Below are 14,377 nucleotides of genomic sequence, written 5' to 3'. Positions count from 1 at the left end.
CAAGTTTATTAACTTTCATCCACTCTTTCAATTGAAACGAGTAAATATCGACACGAAATTCACAAATTTACAGGTTTGAGAGAGGGCCTCCCTGATTGAGTGGTCCCGGACTCAACTTGGACGTGGCGGGTTCGAATTCCGTCATAAACCTGGATGATATCCGTTTGATATCAATCCTGTATCTTTATGATATCTTTCTCTTACTTGTACTATCTGTTCTTCAAGTTGACATGCTCTTATAAGTCGTACTTTGTGATGAGCATACAAGCCTGGATATGCATTCAGATAAGTGAATAAATACAGACCTATGTGCTTAATTCAAAAGAAAGGACAGGGCACAACAAGTTACTAATTAAAATCGTATAGTAAGAATGAAAGATACATTCTGGATTAAAGTGGGAACTCAACCCACGACCTTTACGCTTTAGAATGTTTAGCGGATTGACAATACTCAGTGGCCATGAGGACCTCAACCATTTGTTCATAGTACATGCATATTATTTATTTGGTTTATTGGATTTACATACATTTGCAGGCATGTGTTCTCAATTTAGACTTATAAACCTTTGTCAAATAGAAGGAGAGCAAAAAGATACATCCAGTGTAACAGCGGGATTCGAACCCGCTACCTCCACGCTTTGCACAGCTTTTGGCGAGTGATACCGCTCTGCAAGGGAGGCCCCAGTTCATACATAATCAGGGTTATGAGCTTATATATACAAAGAAATGACTTATAAATTCTTGTAAAGTGGAAAATCAAATATCACAAAATAAGAAAGTTCAGTCCAAAAATACAACCAGGTTACGGCTGGATTCGAACCCACCATCTCTATCATTCACAACGTTTGGTGGCAGGAAAATACCATTAGGACAAAGAGACTCTATACATATGAAATTTCACTTATTAAAGCAAAAACCAGCAACCGGAAGTAATTTCACGCACAGTTTTTTTTAACCTATATAAGAGTGCGATATTTAGTTTTTCGTCGCCTACGAGTCGATTTTTTTAAGGCCTCAGTTGTCCAGTTCTATTACAACGAACGAGTCAAGTTTTTCGGTGTTAAGAACAAAAGTAAATAATCTGTCTATGATTTGAAGTTTGTGTGCCCTGCAATTGTGAAGTTTGATTCGATCAGGTAAGTTAACTTTCTTTATTTTAATGTATGAATAATTGCGCCTAGTAAATTCAAATTAACAAGACTGAGTTTGGGTTACCAAGTTTTGCTTGATTATACTTATAAAGTGGTTTAATGTATTCTAGTTTATATTTTGTAGCAGTTCAACTAGCGTAAAATAAGTAGTCAATAAAAAGTAACACGTAGTACTTGTTGTTCTAGGTTTCCCAATGTAAACGCACCTACACGTTTTGTTGCGCTTGAAATATTTAATCCTATATGTTCATATGTGCATCGTATTTCAGAATATAATAATATGAAATAGCTATAATCCTTAATTTTAGAATCCTTGAATGCGTTTGAGATACGTTATCAATTTACTGAATTTTATGTTACAATTTTATAAATATTTCAAATTTTAACATCCTGTAATTTATACGAAAATTTTATTTTGCAAACATTCAAAAGTAAATTTATACAAATTTCTTATTTTCAAAATTTTGCTTTCTTTTATAGTACGGTCAAACTAGTTATTAAAAGTATGTTCTAAGAGCTGTTTATTCAGAACAATAGATTATAATATTAGGATTTTAATATTTTCCATAACTGAGTATTTTTAGTCTTATTTTATTTACGTTCTTAGATGCTTTTTAATGAAAGGAAATTCATTGAAATTTAAAAAGATTTTCTCTTGCTGCTATGATAGCAATATAGTTAGAAATATTTTTTTAAATCTAATTTTCTTAAGGATTGGTGACCGGCAACCACCAGTTTCGCATACAGCGCATACGGAGCAACGAAATTAAATAGTTTTATTTTTTCCACAAGTCGATAAGATTTACAATTTATCTACCACTCTTGTTAGCTTTAATTTTGTTTATGAGAAAGTAGGTAATGTCCTTGTTTACTAGTCTACTTTGCATTTAGGATTTTACACTATTTCTACAAAGCCTTCAAGACTCCTTTCAAATTTTTATCTTCAAGTTATTTTTAAAGTTTAATTATTTATCAAACTGTACTACTTTGCGTACAATTAAATTTGCAGGCTCCTAGCCAATCCTGGATATTAGAATCTGAGTATGGTATACAAATTTTAACCACTCAGTGTATTTTGATACCTTAATGGATTTTATAAGTGCATAGTTTGAAATTAATTTTTTAATATAAATGAACAGGTTTGCTACTTAGTATTGATTATAAACACAAAAAGGAATCTAGGGTTTAGTCTCTATGAAAAAAACACAAAGTATTACACAACTTTAAAAGCCTCTTAAAACCCAGTTCTACTATATTGAAAAACTTTAGGAACAGTTTTATTGCTGAAAATTTTAGGATTTTGATTTCTTTGTATGTCTGTACAAAGCATTTATTTATGTAAACTTGCTTTTGTATTTACTTTCGTTGGTTGGAAATCTTAATTAAACGTTTTGTCAATAATTGTGGGGGTAATGCTGGAAGAACTAAAATTTTTTTAAAAACTTTATTAAAGTTTAATATCAGTGCAAATTTTTATTTAGTTTATTTCAAATGTTCGAAAGGTTCTGATTTTTGTTTTTTTATAGTAATTACATAGATTTAGAAGTTAAAAATGTTGACCAGTTAAAAATGTTAATCTCTCTTTTAAGACGTTTTTAAGTATTTTAAATTTTAGTTTTTTAAAGTAATATCACAATCTCTTACAGATATTAATTCAGATTACATGGAAAATATTTGATTTTATGGAGGATATATCTAGATATGCGACTACAATGATGATGGCTGAAATATTTGCCTAAATGCATGGAAAGACCTACTCTATTTGGAGATGCGACTACAATAATGACTGGAAATATTCGGCTAGATGTATAGGTTTATCTGGAGACGAGACAATAAAAATATTTGGCTGGATATACATCTAAAGTGTATATGAAGAAAAGGGTGAGTTTTTTTCCTACATAACTTATATTTTAACCGTGGATATCTTTACGTTTTTATGATAAAATTTCCCCAGTTTGAGGAATTTAGGGTTGTTACTATAACACTTAATAATCTTCTGGTTTCAAACGTTAAATATAGGGTAGTTCAAAATTAATATAAGCTATTACAAACGGCTATAACTATTTAATGAAAAAGTATAGATAAAATTTACACAAAATCTAGAAGGAATTTCAACATTTTGCATAAATGCATCAGATTTTTCTATGCAACTTCCCTTGGTCACCTAGACCCCATCTAGGCGGTAGTCCTTTCTTGTCAAACATTCTGAGGTAGGTGGCCTTCCGCTATTTTTCCCTTTGCACAAACTTCCCGTTTCTTCGAACATCTTATGCCATCTGCGTATATTTTCATTTGGAGGTTCTTGATTGTAATGCTGGCGAAATATCCTCTACACTGTGAAATCTAAATGGCAAATTCTAACACCCAGAATACTTTCTGCACGGGACTCTATTTTTACTTATGAACTCGCGCATGCACAGGATTATGCGTCACTTCACATTCTATGTTAACCATATCGATAAATTATTTTTGATTAAATAGTTATAGTTGTTTGTAATCACTATATTTACTTTGAATTATCCTATAAGATATCTAAATTTTAATCACTCAACGCTGACTTGTTTGACAAAAAATAAATTATAAAAATAAGCAAGTAGTGAATCTTCCAACTTATTTAATTTAATAATTGCAATATGTTTTTGAAACTGATTTCTTTGTACAATTGTTTTTTTCTGATTCAGTGGAATCTTATTTTGAGTATTGTTTTTATCATAAACTTTAGTTTTTTGCTTTAGGAACTAATGTAATTTGTTTCAATTGCGTAAAGTAAAAACTGCATAATTCGGTCGGGTGACTGTGAACTCATAATAAATTTAAAATATTTGGGGCCTAAGTCTTAATTTTTAGAGGTTCCACAGCGTCCTAAAATTTATTTCAAAAACCTAAAATTTTGCAAAACTGAGTTGTCATACATTTTTCAAAAATCTGTTTTATTTTTCTAACGCCTAAGAATAAGAGAATTATGCACATCAGTAACCTTTAAATTTTAAGCAAAAGATTAAAATGAACGAATTTTCTTAACGTTATTTGACTTTTTAAAACTGATAAGTAGGGGAGAGTGGGGTCAATTGTAACATTTTTTACTTAACTATTTTTAACTAACAAAAAATCCAATATATTATTAGTATTAATTGACAGACGAGTAAAGTAGACTATCCTCTACTACAAAAAAAATTAAATACCTGATTTTAAATATTATTATATTAGTTATTAACAATTTTTGACAGTCGTGCACTTGTTACAATTGTCCCCACTTACGGGGTCAATTGTAACAGTTCATAAATTCAACTAAAACATAGTTAATTATACATATTATCATAGTTGTGATATATTTTTTTATTGATCNTGATAACTAAATGGCAAATTCTAACACTCGGAATACTTTCTGCACGGGACTCTCTATTTCCACTTATGAACACACGCATGCGCGTCCTAAAATTTATTTCAAAAACCTAATTTTGCAAAACTGAGTTGTCGTACATTTTTTCAAAAATCTGTTATTTTGTTTTTTCCAAAGCCTAAGAATAAAAGAATTGTGCACATCAGTAACCTTTAAATTTTAAGCAAAAGATTAAAATTAAAATGAGCGAATTATCTTAACGTTATTTGACTTTTTAAAACTGATAAGTACTAGTCTATTACCTAAAAATACTTTAATAAAAATTCTGAATTATTGGCGAATAAATATTTCAGTTCATTAAATTTAATTTTTGGATATTACGCAGCTTCTATTACTCTAAATAGTATGAAAAATCTCGTATAAATTAGATTTATATGAAGTTTCGTTTTAATAATTTAGGAGGCATAAGTGCTAGTAGTCAATCTAGAACTTAATTATTCGTACTAAATTTAAAATTATTTGAATAAATCCTTGAGCAAAATTTTCAATTTTCGAAATCCTCTTTATCTAGATTGTAAACATTCATTAAGTCCATACAATTAAAATAAATTCCAAAGTCCAAACAATTAATCGGCATTTTTCTTTAGTTTCAAACACTGGTAAATTTTAGTCTCAACCCAAACTTTAAAATATTTTTGCTCAGTTGAGAAGTCTTTAATTTGACAAATTGTTTAAGTTTCTAAGAACTGGCAGCAAATTTTGTTTCCTTTACATTATGTTTAAATTATTAGAATTTTTAAATAGGTTTAAAGTTCCCTTTTTTTCGGTTTGACTTGTAAAATTTGCTATTGATAAATTTACTTGTGTATTAGTTTATACCAAAATAATAAATTCTAATGTTTGTATATTAAATGGTTAGTAAAAAATTATTTAAATTCCGTTAGGGTGATTAACGTTAAGTGAGTAATTCACTTATTCAATTTCTATAATTTGTTGATTAATTGATCAGTAAATAGTTTCTTAACGTGTCAGAAGGGTTCTTGGAAATTAAAACTACGCTAGGTTTGAAAGGGTGATTCAGCAGCTATACTTACATTTTTAAATTTATAAAGTTTTATGCTTTCATATTTGTTTCTGCGATATTTTCAAAATATATTGACCATTGAAAAATGTATAACATTTATTATATAAAGAGACTCTGTAGACGTGAAATTTCACTAATTAAGCAAAACCCAGCAGCCGGAAGTAATTTCACGCACAGTTTTTTTAACCTATATAAGAGTGCATTATTTACTTTTTCATTGCCCTCGTGTCGATTTTTCGGTGTTACAAACGTAACTAATTAATTTGTCTATGAGTTGAAGTTTGTGGGCCCTGAAATTGTGAAGTTTGATTCTATTAAGTAAGTTTACTTATTTATTTTAATGTATCAATAATTGCGCCTTGTAATTTTTAAATTAACCAGACGGAGTTTGTATTACCAAATTTTGCTTGCTTATACTTATAAAGTGGTTTAATGTATTCCCGTTTAGTTTTCTAATAATTCAAGTGTAAAATAAGTAGTCAATAAATAGTTACACGTAGCACTTTATTGTTATTAGTTTTCCAGGGTGAACTCACCTAAACGCTTTGTTATGCTTGAAATATTTAATCCTAATATTAATTGCTAGCGTTGAAATGTACATCGTATTTCAGGATTTAATAATATGAAGTAGCTGTAATACTTAATGTTTAGAATCCTTGAAAGCGTTTGAGATAAGTTACAAAACTGTAACATAAAATTCAGTAAATTGATAATTTTTTTTCAAATTTTATCATTCCATACGAAAATGTTTTTGCAAAAATTCTAAAGAGAAAATCGATATTAATTTCTTATTTTCTAACTTTTGATTTTTTTTTTTAAACGTAAGGTTAAATGATTTATTTGCAAAATACTTTTTTCTTAAAACTGTTTATATCCAAATATTTTAATCTGTTACTCTGAATCAATATTTTATATAAATTTTTAGTCTTATTTTATTTACTTCAATGCTTTTTTTATGAAAGGAAAATTCATTTCACTTTTTAAAAAATTTTCTCTTGTTGCTGTGATCGCAGTATAGTTAGAAAATAGTATTCCTAAATCTAAGTTTTAGTAGTATTAATAACCAACAACCATTAGTTTCGTATACAGCACATACGGAGCTTCTAAATCGTCTGGTCGCCTGGCTACCGAAGCAGAGCCATCCAAAAATTGGAGATGGCATGTCTTTGGATCCTAATCGGGTATGTTCCCCAGACCGTCGCCAATAGCAAATTGTGCAGCTCTAGTGCGACGCAAGCCAACAATAAGAAACAATTTGAAAATTTTTTGGCAATAATTGTGGTGGTAATGCTGGGACTTCTTAAAAAAATATATATACATATATAAAATAAACTTTATTGAGGATTAATATTAGTGCAAATTTTTATTTAGTTTTTCAAATGTTCGAAAAGTTCTGATTTTTGTATTTTTATACTAATTACATAGATTTAGAAGACTCGAACTTTTGACCAGTTAAAAATGTTGATCTCTCTTTAAGACGTTCTTAAGTATTTTTAATTTTAGTTTTTTAAAGTAATATCACAATCTCTTACAGATTTTCATCCAGGTTACATAGAAAATGGAAGTGGTTTTATGGAGAATATATCTGGAGATGCGACTTCAATAATGATGGTGAAAATATTCGGCTAGATGTTTGGGTTTATCTGGAGACGAGACAATGAAAATATTTGACTGGAAATGCATCTAAAGTGCTTTTAAAGAAAAGGGTGAGTTTTTTCCCTACATAACTTATATTTTTACCCTGGATACCTTTTTACGTTCTTATGATAAACTTCTTTCTCCAGTTTGAGGAATTAGGGCTGTCACTATAACACTTAAAAATTTTCAGAGAGTGCAAACGTTAAATACAGGGTAACTCAAAATTAAGCCGAAATATCAAATTAATGTTTTTTTTCACTCATCAAAAACCTTTTAATGTAAACCTGAAAAGGTTTGTTATGCGGTTTACGTGTAAACCTTCTAACCTCAAAACTAGATCTGAGACAATCTACTCTATTCTATGCTCATTTACCCTAATCCAAAACCTTGGAAAACAGCCTTCTATATTAAAACCTTAAAGCTAGGTTGACGTTGCGTTTTCAAACGTGAAAAAAATTCCATCTACACCCATCTACATCAGGGGTTTCCACCTTACATGAGGCCGAAGGCCGTAATTAAAAACATCAGTCAAATGACTGGCCGCAACTTTATCAAAATTTTATATAGGACTCATTTTATGTTTAAAGGAACACTAAATATTACTGTCATATTTTTATCAAGTTGTACAAAACGAAAGTATTTAATTACAAATTAAAATAAGTAGATTTTGATTTAAAAAATCTTTTTTTGCACCGTTGGCATGTTAAATTTCACAGAAACGAAGAAACTAGGTTTTTTAACAAAGAAAAGTACTGTAAACCCATACAAATTTCTTACGAAAATTGTAGGCAAAAATGACAAATAATATTTTAGTTAAAGGGCCACAAAAACGCTTGGCGGGCCGCCAGTTGGTAACCACTGATCTACATTCTATGTTAATCTTATAGATAAGTAATTTTTAATTAGTTATAGCTGTTTATAATCGTTATATTCATTTTAAATTATAATTTATCTAAATTTTAACCAATCTGGACTGACTTGTTTGACAAAATATAAAAATAATAGAGAAGTGAGTCTACTTTTTAAGCCTCTTCAGATCTAACACGAGGTATACCGAATATTAACTTCAAATTTATTTAACATTAAGATTGCTATGTTTTTAAACCCGATTTCCTTATCTAATTTTCTGATGCAGTGGAATTGAGTATTTTATTTTGAGTATTTTAATTTTAAAGTTTTCTGCTTTGGGGAAAGTAATGTAATTTGCTTCAATTGCGTAAAGTAAAAACTGTACAATTCGCTCAGGTGACTGTTAACTCATAATAAATTACATAAAATATTTTTAGGGCGTAGTTCGTAATTTTTAGAGGTTCCACAACGTCCAAAAATTTATTTCGAAAACCTAAAATTTTGCAAAACTGATCTGTCATACTTATTTTTAAATAAATGTTATCTTTTTTTCTTAAACTCCTAAAAATAAAAAAATTATGCAAATCAGCTGCCTTTAAATTTTAAGTGATTAAAATTGAAATGACAAATTTTCTTATCAGTTATAAAAAGTTAAATAACGTTAAGTATTATCTGAAAATACTTTTATAAAGATTATAAATTATTGGCCCATAAATATTTGAGATCGTTAAATTTAATTGTTTGTGAATAGTACATAGATTCTATTACTCGAAATAGTGAAGAAATTCGTATAAATTAAATTTATAAAGTTTCATCTTGATAATTTAGGAGGCATAGAAATAAGGTGCTGATAGTCGCATCTAGAACTTAGTTATTCGTTCTAAATTTAAAATTATTTAAAGGAATCCTTTTGAAAAAATTTTCAAAATCCTCTATCTAGCTTATAAACATTCATAAATTTAAACTCCAGACAATTAATCTGCATTCTCCTTTAATTTGCAAATAGTACTGGTAAATTTCAGTCTCAACCCAAACTTTAAAATATTTTTGCTAAGTTGAGAAGTCTATAATTTGACGAATTGTTCAACTTTCTATGAACTGGCAGCATAGTTTATTTCTTTTTCATTATGTCTAAATTATTAGAATTTTAAAATTTTTTAAAAATAAGTTTAAAGTTTTTTTTTTTCAGTTTGGCTTTTAAAATTTGCCATTGATAGATTGACTTGTGTATTAGTTTATACGAAAATAATGATTTATGTTTGTATATCAAATGGTTAGTAATTATTTAAACACAGTTTGGGTGATTATTGAATCACAAACGTTGAATAATTCACTTATTCAATTTTAAGATTTGTTTACTAATTGGTCAGGAAATAGTTTTTAACGTGCCCGAAAGGTTTTTGGAAATTAAAACTAAATTAGTTTCGAAAGGGTGATTCCACAGTTAGACGTTCTTTTAAAGTTAAGTTTATAAAATTTTATGTGTTCATATTTGGTTCTGTGATATTAAAATATTGACCAGTGACAAATATATATAAAATTTATTACATAAAAGAATATTATATTGAAATATTAAATATTTACGAAATATTCACACGAATGCTTCACCTTGAGGATAAGAATCTAGTTAAGGTGAACAAATAATAAAACTCTTTTTGAATTAGTTTCTATTGAATATGCTTAAGACTCCCACATTTAGTAGTTCATGAAAAATTTTAAAGCTTATTTTAATTTTATACTGTAACTGTCATTGAACAGCAGACCCAATTTTTGGGTTTACTACTAGTAATGTTCAACTACGCAGCCTTTTAATTTTGGATCGAATCTAGAAGACAAGGGAACTTTTGGATCAAGTATTGGGGGGGGGGGTATTTGCCTTCGTAGAGGACTTTTTGATGGAACTAACCCGCATTTGCGTTACATGGAGAGGAAGACCAAAATAACCTTCCACGGTTAGCCTGAGGGCAAGGTGACTGTAACACATGATCTGTCTACCACTGAGGATATTTTGCATCAGCGCTGTGGTTGGGGCATATTTGGAACGAAATTACTGTCAACCAGCCATTAATGGATTCGGGTCCGGTTCACCACATTGGAAGGCTAGCCCTTAAACCCCCACGGCTGAGAACCAAGAACTTGGTGTAAAGTAGACGCCATATTTTTTAAAAATGTAGTAACAACATAACTTATAATTACAGTCCATAAGGTACACAAGAGTCAGCATAGTTAACTTTACACTATACAACAGAGGTGGCCAAGCTCCTTGATAGTAGAGCCATTTTTCAAAATTTAAAATTTTTCGCGAGCTGCGATTAAATACGTATTTAAAAGGTATGCAAAAAAAGGTATTAAAAATTTTTTCTGCTGAAATTATACTTATTGAAAACATATGTATAAAAGTACAAAATATACGTGTTGAATTTAAAAATTATAAACACATTTATTTTACTACTTTTGATAATTCTTCAAAATTTGGTGAATAATTGGTGACAGCACTTCTCAGTAATTCTTCGAGATGCTGGTTAATTAATACTGTTCGGTGTTTGGATTTCACGAATTTTAAAGTGGAATAAATTGATTAACTTAAGTACATTGTTCCGAATATTGAAATAATTAGACAGTCTTTTTTTTTAAATTCTGGATACTTCGATTCTGGTCGTTTTATATTTTAATTGTAGAGCTCTATCATCTTGCATCTTTATTAGTTCTAATTCTTCAGATGCTTTTGGGTTCATAATTATATTGGAAATGGAGAACTCACCTATACAAATGAAAATATTCAGAAAAATATTAAAATATAATAGCACAAAAATGAGAAGGGTACTACGGTACATTTATCGAGAGCAACAAATAATCCTTCAAAGAGCCGCATGTGGCTCGCGAGCCGCAGGTTGGCCACCCCTGCTATACGATATAAAGTTGGAATCATATTTATAGGCTAACGCTTTATACCCAGAGCCATTTTAAAGCTTAAGACAGAAATCTCGCTTATAATGTGTTCGCATTAATACTATTTAATATTTGGTATCTTCTTTCTAAAAATGTGTCAAAATCAGGAACTTCATTATCTTTAAGAGACAATTCAAATTGTTTACGAGTTTCGCGATCTAATTTATCTAGAATGATATTTAATAAAAAAAAAACATTAGAAAGTTTGTCTCTATTGAAATCTAGTATTTTTAATGATCTAAGATTTTTCTTGATATTGTCCAAAATATTACGAAGTTCTCTGGCAGATTCTTGTTTAATAGGTTGGATTTTAAGTATGTTTTTGATGTGGCAATCAACTACAAGTCTTTTATTTTCATATCGTTGTTCTAAGGCTTTATATAATGATCCAAAATTATCGTCTGACGTTTCTACTACCTTCGCTTCACCCCTTAAGGATCCTCGTAGGTAATACAGTTTTTCGTTTTCCGAAATTTCCGGATTCTCACTAATTAGGCTATTGAATTGCGTTTTGAACAAGTTCCATTCCTCTAATTTTCCGTTGAAAAAAGGAAGTGGGATTTTCGGGAGTTTAATTAACGCCTTTTTAGGCTGATCACTGATAATAGAATTATCAACACTTTGATTTTGCACAATGTTTATAGTTTTTGATTTACTAATAGAGGTTTTGAGGCTTACCTCTAATTTTTGAATGTTGTCATCCATTTCGAAGAGAGAGGCCTCGACATTCTGGAAATCTTCCTCTGCGATTTTGTAGTAGTCATCTTTTCAGCGTTTCGAATTTCTGTTGGATACTAAGCACAATATCCAATTGAGCCTGGAGCTCAGAAATGTCCATATTGTCTTGTCCTTCTGTGAGGACATTTAGTTTCGTAAGCTGGCTTTTTATGCTGCCACGCTTGCGGTTTAAGGCCATGATATTTGCCATATTTTAGCGGGATTTTATTAAATTCAATCTAAAGCGTTTCTTCAGTATTCCATAGGTTCTGGATCACCTCCGGGTCGCTTAGGACCAAAATGTGCGGAGGGGTGGCATAAAAATAAAGAGAAAGCGTTTGTATAAAAGGAGTTTATTTGAGTTTTCCTTTCGGGTGTAGGTAGACTGTGGCGTACAAACATAGACAGCTTGCCAAGTTGGCGTATTTACAGTGTGCCATGGGGAGATGCTCGAACGCCAAGAGCGTAACTTACAAATACGGAACATAATGCTTAATTGATATTTTGTAATTTAGTTTTAGACGGAAGTGTTTTGGACGAGAAAAAACTCCTTTTACCTTGTGTAATTCTGTGTGAAATCTTGTCAACCCTGATCTAAATATTTTTAATTATTAAATATAAATGGTGCAAAAATCAGTAAATTTGTTAACATATAACACGGAGTGTTGAATTAAATTTTAAGAAATTTTCAATTAGAATTTCCACATCTATTTCTATTTTTCAAGATTTGTTTTATGTGCAAAATCCTTTCTTTTACTGTAAACACTCGTGTAATATCTACCCGAATATGATGAAAAATTCTTAAAATTGTGTTATTTCTAGTTAATACCAAATCGCGATTTCACATAAATGTTAAAAGATGTAATTTGAAATAAATAAATGATGTCACCAAACTCATTCCAGTCAGGAATATTTTCAGGAATATTTTCACAAATCTTGTCGTAAGTTTTTAAATTCTCAAATAATTGACATTTTTTGTTTAAAAGAAGTTCGATTTCCACTTTGTTAAACATTCCACAAAAACAAGTTTGTTTCTAGTTATATCTAAATTTTCTCAGAAAATTTAGATAAATCTGTAAAAGAAATAATTCTATTTCTATTTGCTTTGGATTCAAGCCTTCTGAATGTTGTGTTTCCTTAACGAATTTTAAGAAATATTGAATACGTACATCCTAAATGAATGACTATTGCTGTATCGTAATAAGTAAAATTTTATTCCGCGACATGGCGTCCTCTTATGGAAATTACAAATTTTAGTAAAACAGCTACAAATGACAAACTTTACTGAAAGTGGTGTAAAAGAGTATTATTGATGTACGGAAACATCTAGATCAATAGAAGTATGTATGGCGCTTCACTACACCTAAATATAATGTCGTAGCCGCAATTTTTTGAGTTTAGATCACTAATTTTAAGGATTTAGCATTTTTTCCTTGCTTAGGAAGTAACAAATATTTTTGTTTTCAGAATGGCAGATAGGAACTACTGGTTTCATGTATTTCTTCTACGATAAACTACATGGCGATTTATCTGCTACATGGCTGTCATAATTGCAGCGTTCAGGTCTTCAACATTTATTTATGTTCTATTGACTGGTCTCGTATCTTCGGTGCTTTTCATTGCAAATTTCCTTGTTATCTGTAAGATGTACAGATTGATACTAATACAGATTTCATCTATAATAATTTCTCTTGTTTTTGAAAAGTAAATTAACTATGTAAAAGTTTATGATTGATATAAATACTAGCTTAAAAAAATTAGATTTTGGCTTTAATATTTAAAAAAACTTTTGCTGGAATTTAAGGTATTCGAGAAAGTTTTAGTCTTAATTTTCTTACGAAGATTTACTTTTTAAGCCCTCTGCGCAAAATTTCAAAATTTCTAGCAAAATGTTTTAGGTACATTTCTGTTAAATGCAATTTAATCTGCCATATTTCTATCTTCCCCAAGCACTCAGTTTTCCTAAACTCTAAACTGTTCTCGTCGTTTAACTTTATTGTATCAATCCATTTTTTTAAAAAACTGTCGCTGCCATGATACCAGTAATTTAAAACATTTGTACTAGACATTCACCTTGTACCAAGAAAACTTGTGAACCATATTTTTTTGGAATGCTTAAAAATTCCGTTATAAAAAAAGTTTTAATTCGAACTTTAGTTTTTAGTTTATTCTTTTACGAGGGGTAATTTGGTTCATATTAGCGTGAAGTAGAATGGGGCTTTTCAATCAGGAACTCCTATACCAAATAGTCGTATTATAGTATCGGTACTACAATGCTAGAGTGCTTTAGAATGATCTAAGCTTAAATTTTCTAAATTTGTATTTATTTGGAGCGTAAATTTTGGCACAATTTAATTTTAACAAAAACCTGACGTTCAAACTTCAAAAAGTGACTTAAATACAAATTTTTTAAATTAAAGAGTTATTGCTATATATAATTGCTTAATTTATGAACGTTGTTTTACAGTAGTTCGCAAACTATTTAAATTAACTTTTAGTATTCATGCTAGAACATTCAAAAATAAAATCTCTAAACAAATTCGCAGACATGTCTCGTTTCTTCTTTATTGATGCATTAATGGTTTTGTAATAAATCCCTTTAACTGAATTTAGACGGATGCACACAAACTCTATACACCAAAATTGTGA

General features: G+C 29.7%; 1 long non-coding RNA gene across 1 annotated transcript; it reads left to right on the top strand.

Moving 5' to 3' along the window:
• The first annotated feature begins 957 nt into the window (after positions 1 to 957).
• LOC107445371 (uncharacterized) lies at positions 958 to 14,371 on the top strand. The gene is made up of 4 exons (XR_001584247.3): positions 958 to 1,136; positions 2,798 to 3,032; positions 7,110 to 7,281; positions 13,196 to 14,371. It is a non-coding gene; the product is annotated as an uncharacterized lncRNA (long non-coding RNA).
• The last annotated feature ends 6 nt before the right edge of the window (positions 14,372 to 14,377 follow it).

Source organism: Parasteatoda tepidariorum, chromosome 4 (assembly GCF_043381705.1).
Source record: "Parasteatoda tepidariorum isolate YZ-2023 chromosome 4, CAS_Ptep_4.0, whole genome shotgun sequence".
NCBI lineage: Eukaryota > Metazoa > Arthropoda > Arachnida > Araneae > Theridiidae > Parasteatoda > Parasteatoda tepidariorum.
Note: the sequence above shows the minus strand (reverse complement) of the source record. Positions and strands in the feature narration are given on the sequence as shown.